This window comes from Heloderma suspectum, chromosome 4, assembly GCF_057233095.1.
Source record: "Heloderma suspectum isolate Gila_16-S chromosome 4, 16-S_ref, whole genome shotgun sequence".
Taxonomy (NCBI): Eukaryota; Metazoa; Chordata; class Lepidosauria; order Squamata; family Helodermatidae; genus Heloderma; species Heloderma suspectum.
Genome location: NC_139461.1, coordinates 67,125,574 through 67,135,126, shown reverse-complemented (window position 1 = coordinate 67,135,126; position 9,553 = coordinate 67,125,574). Strand labels below are relative to the sequence as shown.

Sequence of the window (9,553 nt, the reverse complement as noted above, 5' to 3'; positions counted from 1 at the left end):
CTTTATTTTGTGAAGTTTTCTTTCTGTTCTCATTTTATTTTGTTGTTGTTGTTGTTGTATGTATATTGTAGATAGTTTGAGTTTATGAGCTGCCTTGAGTACCTTGGACCAAAATAAATAATGTGTGTGTTACTGATTGATCCCAAGGCATCTTGTCATTCACAACAATTTCCTCATAATCTCAAACTGGTGGTTCTGAAGACCCGTCATTTATTCAACTGGATTTTATCATTTGACAGAATGAATAAGACACCAACACAAAACAAACTTTGAACCTTTGAGAGCTTTCTATTCAGTTTATCATTTATTAATCCTGATTTCTGGGTTATAAACAATTGGACATTGTTTGCAATAAGGAATGTCAGAGAAATCTTAAAGGAAATGACTTCAGATTTCTATGAATCCCATCCATTGATTTTACAGAGGACTGGTATTTTCTGAGTCACAGAGATTTATGAATCATTTTTTAATTTTCTGGAATTGTATGTAAATTTAGTTGTACAAAAGTACAGAAGTTACTGGAAAATACTTCAATATATATGCCATTAAAACAAACGTACACACATAACATTTTATAAGTCTCTGATCTTTCTTCACCTCTCCTGTGTAGCACTTATTGTGTATGTGTTCTGCTCATTGATTGTAGACTGATCTAAGAAAAATACACAAAATATTATGTGCCAACAAAAGTTTCATAAATTGCAGTAGACTTTTCCAAATCCAATTCTGTCAATGAATGGACACCACAACGAAAAATGCCGAGGGATATCCATCACTTGAAAATCTGTGGGGCCCTTTGGGGGCTTGACAGAGTTCTGTTGCCTTTCCAACTCGGCTTGCATTTGAGAGCCAAGCCACAGGTTTTTCCCGAACTCCAGGGAGTTCTTGCATATACTTTTTTTTTGTCGGATTTGTGCAAATTGCAGCTGAAATTTGTGTAAGTGTGTGTAATTTGTGCAAATTGTGGACATACTTTGCTCAAATTGTGACTGTAATTTGCTCAAATTGAAAAATACAGGAAATCCACTAAGTGGCCTGACTTGCTGCAGACCGAGCTGACCAAAGTCCAGGGGTGTATGTGTGTGAACAAAGAGAAGCTCATCGAGCTCCACCCCCCCAGACGGATTCCTCTGACATCCCTAAAAATGCCTGATAATCTGTGAAACTCAGTTGGAATGGGTTTAAGAAAATGTGTACATCCCTCATTTACACTCCTTTCTAGTGATTTGATCTCAGCAATTTAGATGTCAGCAGGAATATTGCCATTTTAACTATGATCTCTGTAACATTCTTTGCCTAGTAGAGCATAGTCTGAAGGCACATGAGGCAGCTACCTTGTGAAAGCTAAGCAGGTTTGGATCTGGTCAGTGTTTGGAGGGGAGACCACCTGTGAACCACATGTAGCCACCTTGAGTTCTATGATGGAAGAAAGGTGGGATATAAATGTAATAAACAAATAAATAAACTACTTTGCTTCAATTAGACATATCCTTGTTTTCCATTATGCTGTTTCTGATATGCATCTACAACCCAGTTAAGCACAGCCATTAGAAAAAGATACCCATTTTGGCCTTACTTAAGCAAATAAGGCTGAAGCAGCCCATTTCAATCTTAATACTCCTATATTAACCATGCTGTGGAATGCACTGTTAATTACCATTTCTACTTATTTGTTTGCTTGATTTTATGCATTCATCTTTGATTTTCTAAGATACAGTGCTGGCATAATTCCTTTTTTCCCACCCCAAAATGAAGATACAAAAGTCAGGCTGAACTCCACAACCTAATCCTACTGAAGTCAGATGCATGGCAGACATTTAAAAAGAGATATGCTGCTGTGCAATCAAGCAAGAGCAAGCTGAGAGCCACAAACGATTCACTGTCAGTTTAGTCAGACTACAAATGAGGCACCAAGCACAGATGCTAAATCAATTTACAGCAGTTTTCAGTGCTGCCTCAGAAAATGGCTGGAGAACATTCTTTAAGGTTCATTGGCATCTTTAAAAAATGATGTGAAATATTCTGGGAGTGGGGAGGAAGAGGCGGAGGGAGACAGGTTGCTATTAAAGACAGCTTTGGGCACAGGAGGAGTGCCCCACAGAAGAGAAAGTATATCAATTTTTGGAAACTGGGTCCTCACAAAACTGTCTGATGACAGATCTGATTACATAACAACCCCTTGATTTGGCTACCACACAATCCCATGGATCTGTGCATCTTACAGCAAGAGATAAGAAAGCCCTTTGAAAAAGACCCCACCTAAAAGAGCCAACCCAGAAAAGATAGTAGAGAAATCTGTGATTGAAGTGCCCATCTATTTTAATCAGTGGTGAAGCAGCTGAATTTTTACATCATTACATGTAAAATCATGATAGTCCTCATGGCCTAGGAAAGTCCAAAAATTTCAGGCACTGACTCTGTTGATCCATATCAGCAAACCAGTTCTAGCCGTTTTCATCTCCACCAGGAGAAAGTCTTATGCTAATGGGTCTGAATTGCCCATTCATGACCAAGCTACTCCAAAATATGTGACATTGCAAGAAGGAACAATAAATTGTTGCTGGGGAAATTCATCCCCCCCCCCTTGAGAATTGCGGCTAAGCTCAGAGGCAACAGGGAAGTCTGAGGGGGATGGCAGATGACATCAGCATCCCCGTTATAAGTAATTTTAAAAGTGCTGGCACTGCATATCTGTCAACCCTGGATCCACTGCACCACTTATTTTAATTTTAGCAAATAGCAGGGTTTGAAGGGGAGATTATTCAGAGCAAGACCCCAGACCTGGGAAGCTGGGAGTTAACTGATTTCTCTAGTGCCATTTCCACAATGAAAATCATCCTACTGAAGCTATTTGCCTCAATGTACACATTCATTTCCCCTAACAGGCCAAATAGTAGCTTCAGGGAAGATGGCACCTGGGAGGTGGGGGGTGGGTAGATTAACTCCCCCCCCCCCGCCCGACACTGTAGTCCTAAATGGAGTCAGCTCCACAACTATATTCCAAAATTTAAAGAGACGGGATATCTAGTCACAGATCTTCAACCTGTCGTGTAGCTAGGCCCTGAGACTAATGAATTATTATTTTCATTTTGCTAGTTAGCAACTCCATGAGGATGTTCAGAAGACCAAGTTGTGGTGCTCTGGAAAAGATTGTTTAACTCATGCCCTTTCCCCAATGTAGGTGCTCCTTCCAAGCTTCTAGTAGATTCCATACAACATGTGTGTGTGTGTGTGGAGGGGGGGGAGATGGACTGATACAGATATTCTTTGGGTCTCCCCCCCCCACTCCCCCAAGCAAATAGTAGCTTTGTGGGATTGATTTACATCAGAGGAAGGGCATGGAAAGAAAGATGTAGACATCCTCTTCCAGGGAGACTGCTCCCCTCCTGCCATCAGTTATATTTACCCAAGCAAAAACTGTACAGAACATCCTCATCACAGGATTGTCCCACAATCCCACTATCATTGTTATTACCTGATGGTTACATAAGGTTTGGCACCAAGTAAAGAAAAAAAATATGCTGCAACAGCAACGGTATTGTTGTTTGGGGCGGTGGTGTTTCAGAAAACCAAAATGAAAGGAAGAAACTTGTGGGCATTAAAAATGAGTGGATGTTTTGGCTAGTCCACATGAGACATATGAGAAAGCCTCCCATGAAAAGTAAATTACTCACCTGTTTTCTAATCCCATGAAACAAATTAGTGATCTTGCCAGTTTCAAGAGCAGCAAATATGACCCACAATGTCTTTCCACTGAGGGGATATGAACTACTCTATAAAACTCCTCAGTGCTGCTTTTGGTAATATAAGATCCTTCATCACAGTGTTCTTTACACATCTCCCAAAGTGCAGTTTTCCTGAGCGATGTGACAAATCCTCTCCAGATATGCTGACATATAATTCCTGGAGATTGTTTAGGAAAGAAAAACATAATCTGCTAGAATGTGCTTTGCGTTACCAGTCCTTGCATCCAGTGACCCTCATGAATACAATGTTCTGTTGTCGTCATTAGATTCTAGAATTAAGTCAAGCAACGGTTGTTATGGTGATGCTGCTTAACATCTACATGAAACCACTGGGAGAGGTTATCCAGAGATGTGGACTGAGGTGTCTCTGGTATGCGGATGGCACCCAGCTCTAGCTCTTTTTTTCATCAAATCCTGGTAAGGCAGTGGTTGTTCCAAATCAATGCCTGGATGAGGGCCAATAAACAAGGGGCTCCTTCACGCAGAGCTTTTATCCTGCTATTGAGATTGCTCACTCATGGAAGTCTGCGGGTCCTTTTCATGACGTCGTTAACCTTCAGGTCACATCTGGAGGTATTTCCTGCTTATTTCATCTCAAAAAGATCCAGAACTAATGAACTCTCTTGTGAAGTTGGAATGTTACGCGATTAAAACAGCCACTAGATAGCGCTGTTTCATCGAGTTCTATGGAACCTTGAAAATTAAAAGCTTCCCCTCTCAGCAATCACGTGGTCGCTGTCTGGAAGCCTGTGGAAAGGCTCCAGAACAGGAGGACTGTGGGCGTTTTTTTAGTGTAAAGGCAGCCTAAGACTCAGTCCAGACAAGACAGAGCTTCTGTTAGTGGGTGGTTCATCTGCCTGGCTGAGTGGTGTTCATTCATTTTTGGAGGGGGTTTGATCCCAGCGGAAGCCGGGTCCCAGGTAGCCGCCTCAGGTCGACTCAGCCTTCCATCCGTCCGAGGTGGGTAAAATGAGTACCCAGCTTGCTGGGGGAAAGGTGGTCACAACTGGGGAAGGCAATGGCAAACCACCCCGCTATAGTCTGCCATGAAAACGCCAGCACAAGCGGCGTCCCTCTAGGAGTCAGCAATGATTCGGTGCTTGCACAGGAGGAAACTTTCCTTTCCTTCTGACTTCCCCCTAAAGCAGAGGTGCAGAACCTTGGGCATGTGAGCCAAATCCAGCCTGCCTGGGAGCCAAATCTGGACTTTGGGGTTCCCCATATAGCCATGCCCCCTTCCCCTGGCCCCACCCCTTCCCCCCAACTACTGATAATTTGGTGGTTTCCTGGGTTTTGCAAAGGTCCCCACATTCTAAAAGGTTGAAAGGGCTCTCCTAAAGCTTAGTTACTGGCAGTGAGAGCTTTAAGCTAAAATAAGCTATAACATAGGAAGTTTTTGCTTCCACCCCTTTTGCCTTCTGCCCCACCCACCACTGGAATGTCACCCCCGAGAGCTGCTCTGAAATGAAATTCAGCCCTCAGACTGAAGTTCAACACACCTGCCCTAAAGGATCAGATTCATAGTCTGGGGGTGCTCTGTTCTTGGATCCAGTTCCAGCATTATTGCTGAAGGCACAGATGGCCTCAGTAGTGTGGAAAGCTTTTCGTCATCTTAGGCTGATACACCAGGTATGACCTTATCTGGACAGAAAGTTAGGTACAGTTATCCAGGTTCTGGTAGCCCCTTCTTTGGGTTACAGCGAAGTGTTATACATTGGCCTGCCTTTGAAAATGGTCCAGAAACCTCAGCTGGTCCAAAATAGGGCAACAAGATGGTTAACAGGGACTGTCCAATACGATCATATTATGCCAGTTTTTTGTGATCTTCCAGTCTGTTTTCAGGGCCAATTCTAAGTACTTGGGGGCCACGTTACCTGAAGGCACATGTTGTCCTATATTTACCTGCCCTGACCCTAAGATAATCTTCAGAGGCCCTTGTCTAGGTGTCTCCACTAAATAAGGTGAGGCGGGTGACTACTAAGGAGAAGGCCTTTTCGGTGGTGGCACCCTGGTTGTGCAATGCCTGCCACAGTGAGGCTCATCTGGAGCCTACATTGTGGTTTTCTGGATGCCAGGCAAAATCCTTTTTATTTTCCCAGCATTTTCACATTTCAAAATATGTTTTAGTGCTTTTTGGATCTTGGGCACTACTCTTGCTGGGTTTTGCTTTTGTTTTTATTTTGATGCTGTTTTTCATTTTATGCGCATTTTGCATTTTTAAAATATTTAATGGTTTTTAATTTTTTCTTTATACTACCCAGAGAAATTATTGGGTGCTTCCAGACAGAGGGCTCCTAGCGCTACTAATTAGCAGGCATTGTGCTGATATTCTGTGTTTTTCTCCCTAACAGATTTTCTGTGGTAAGCGAAAAGACAGAAAAAGCTGTGAGAAAACATGGAAAGGTTCTGAGTCGAAGACAATGATCACGTTTGGATAATCACAGGGGAAAAGAAGCTACCGTGGCTTCTTTTCCCCACCCCATGCATGCCGCTCACACAACAGCCATTTCCCTAATTACCAGAGACGCAGCGCAGGTTAGCATGTGATCTGAACCCGGCGAGGTGCAGCTTCTAATCTGCCCCACAACCCCTACAACAAACCATGGGTTGTGAGGTGCTTTAGAAGCAACCCTCACCACGCACCTTTCCAGGTTCGGGAGACACACTAACCCATGCCAAGTTGTAATTTGGGAAATGGCAGTCATGCAAGCAGCACATGCAGGGTGGGGAAAAGAAGCCACATGTCTCTTTTTCCCCCAGTAATCATCCAAACCCAGCCAATTTCAGCAGGACCCCCTGTACAATTCTTTTAGTGAGGCAGGGAAATTGTGGAATAAAAATCTTGTCCAGAAGCACCCATTGTTAATGGGTGGTATAAAAATGCCATTAAGTAAGGAATTAATTCTGAATTAGAATAAGGAGAACAAAAATTGAGAAAGTATTATCAATATGCATGAAGTTCTTTGTTCACCACATGATTAGCTCATTTTAGATGTCTGGTCCTATTTCTTCACAACTCTGTCAGATACTACTAACTTCCATGTTACTCTTGGTTGAATAATAGCTTGGTTATTTTTGATCCTATAAAAGATGGATCAAAAAAGCAAATTATTTCAATGATATACTTGCAATTAATAAATACGTCTGACGTTGGCATATACACATTCGACTTTCAGGAAATCAAGATGCCCCTATTATAAACCAAGCATGATATACTATTGATACACGCAGATCAATCCAGATCCATGTATTTACACAACCTTTTATCATAAGAGTCATGCTGCTGGAAGAGGCCTCGTAAGCCATCAAATCTAGCACCCTACTAGAAGTAGGAAGCAGAAATACTATCTGGGTGTGGCTGCAATCTACAAATTCCTTTCCCTCGCAAAAAATAAATAAAAAATATAATGAACATTTACTATTTCCCTTTGCTGAATTTATCCCTTGATATCAGCATAACTCCTTGATTGCAGATACATTTCTTTTATATGTTAGCTTTATTTTGTTACTATAGTGATATTTTTGAAACTCTAACGCAATCAAAACATAGTTTTTTTGGCACTTAGGGGTGCAATCCTATGCGTGTTTAGACAGCAATAAGTTCTACAACTCCCAGCATCCCCCAGCAAACCATGCTGGCTGGGGAATGCTGAGACTTATTAATCATTTACTTATCTAATCTCCCAGTGATTTCAATGGGGAAATGCTTAACTTTTACTAAATTGCATACAGAAAGTCTATTATTATTACTGCCCTGGTTAATAAGAGAAATGCAGAATATTTTCTTGTTGTTTGATTCTGTAAGAGCTTTATAGTTCTTTTGGATTCAATTTGGTTCCAATATACAGCCTGTGACTCTGTACAATTATCAGACTTCTTAGAATTTTACTAACCATACTTAGGGCCCAATCCAGTTTCTTATGTATGGGCAGGCACAGCTCTTTATGTATCAGACCATCCACTAAAGATACTGGGCTGATACATGTAGGTTTAAAAAAAAAAAAAATCACAAATATACTTTTTAATCTCAGATATGCATGCCGTAGCATTTCATTACTATTCATCTATATAGTTTCGGAGAAATATCATTTTAGGATTCAGCAATGCTTTCCATTAATTAATGTATCTTCTTAAATGGAGCAAATGTGATGATGAATGAAGCAGTTCATAGTTCCTGAAAGAAATAAGACAGTTCCCTGTTATTAGTTGTAGGAATGACTGAGTCATTCTGCATGTACAAATGAAGATAATGTTGTTTTTACAGAGTGATTGCATCACAGAAATTTTAATTAAAATACTAGACATATCCTAGGTGATAGCAATCTGCCAAGTTAATGAGGGTTAACACAATTTTTTCTGAGACCACAAAGGCCTACTTGATCTGACTTAAAGGGTGGGGGAAGGCTTTGCATTTTAATCTGTGAATTAATGGATTATTTTCTGAAACAAAACTAATGTCACTCTCCAACTGGGTTTTGTAATGATGATAACTAATAGGACTAATGAAAGTATCACCTACGTGGTTGAATGTAGGGAAACAGTACCGCTGAACAATGAGTGAGGAAAACAAGCCCAGCAGAGGTGCAGCCATCGTAGTTGTCAATGTAAGAAGTGCACAACTGAAGTCAAGCACGTTTGTGCCCACTCTTGTCTCTTGCTAGTATCAATGATTACGTTTGCAGGAACAAATACTGAAGCAGGGGTACAGAATCTGGCCAGCAGCAATTCCCCAGGTGGCCACGCCCCCTTTCCTGGCCACGCCCCTTTCCTCGACCACTGATCACTCAATGGTTTCCCAGCTTGTGTGCAGTTTTTTCCCAAATCTAAAAGGTAGAAAAATGCTTTTCCTAAGGCTTAGTTACTGCCAGTAGGAGCTTTAAGCTAAGATTGGCTGGTATTTGGGGCCCCACTTCTTTTGCCTTTGGCTCTGTGCACCACTGGAATGCACCCCCCCCCCTCCCCAGCTTCTCTGAAATGGAATTCCACTTTTGGACTGAAAGAGATTCAACACCCCCTGTATTACAGGTTTCACTGAACATACGTTTATAGTTAGCGTAACCCGTGCATGAAGGAGGTAGTTGGATTATACTTGTTAGCTCTGCCTCTGACCTCCACACATTGATCTCAACCTCTGCACAGAGGCTACCCATGTTCAAGCTCTACATGCAGAGGCTTTCTCCACACAAAAATGTAGGGCACAGACCACACAGAGGAAGCCTTACAGGAGTGCAGCTTGTCGCCACATCAGCTCTGTGCAGAAGAGTTGATCTATCTATCAGCACTAGTTTGCAGACAAGTCTCACTCTCCCTTCCCTCCACATGATTATTCCCAGATGCATCCCCTGCACAGGGCTGTTATGATACATGGTTCCACAAGTTTTCTTCTGGACCTGAGTAGCAGCATGCCCCAGTCCAGATATACAGGCCTTCCTCTTGGTGCCCCAATCAAATGAGGTGGCTATAAGGAGAGGGCCTTTTCAGTGGTGTCACCCCAGTTGTGCAATGCCCTCCCTAGAGAGGCACACCTGTTACCTATGTTATGGTCTTTGGGGCACCAGGTGAAGATGTTTTTATTCTTCCAACCTTTTTAGTCATTTGTTTTTTAAAACAGTGTTATGCTTTTTGGATTTTTTGCTGCTGCTGGTTTAGAAATGCAATAAATAAATGAATGAATGAATGAATGAATGAATGAATGAATGAATAAATAAAATGTGTTGATGCCTTGTTATTTTAGGAGCAGTATTTATCCCTTTTGACTTGGATCAGTGCATGTCCCACTTCCCATTCTGAATAAAGCACTCCAAAGA

General features: G+C 41.7%; 1 long non-coding RNA gene across 1 annotated transcript; it reads right to left on the bottom strand.

Annotated features, from left to right (window-relative positions):
- Positions 1 to 293: 293 nt before the first annotated feature.
- Positions 294 to 3,744, bottom strand: LOC146346973 (uncharacterized). Its single transcript, XR_014790115.1, has 3 exons — positions 3,675 to 3,744; positions 1,335 to 1,416; positions 294 to 652 (listed from the first exon to the last, which is right to left on the bottom strand). It is a non-coding gene; the product is annotated as an uncharacterized LOC146346973 (long non-coding RNA).
- Positions 3,745 to 9,553: the final 5,809 nt, after the last annotated feature.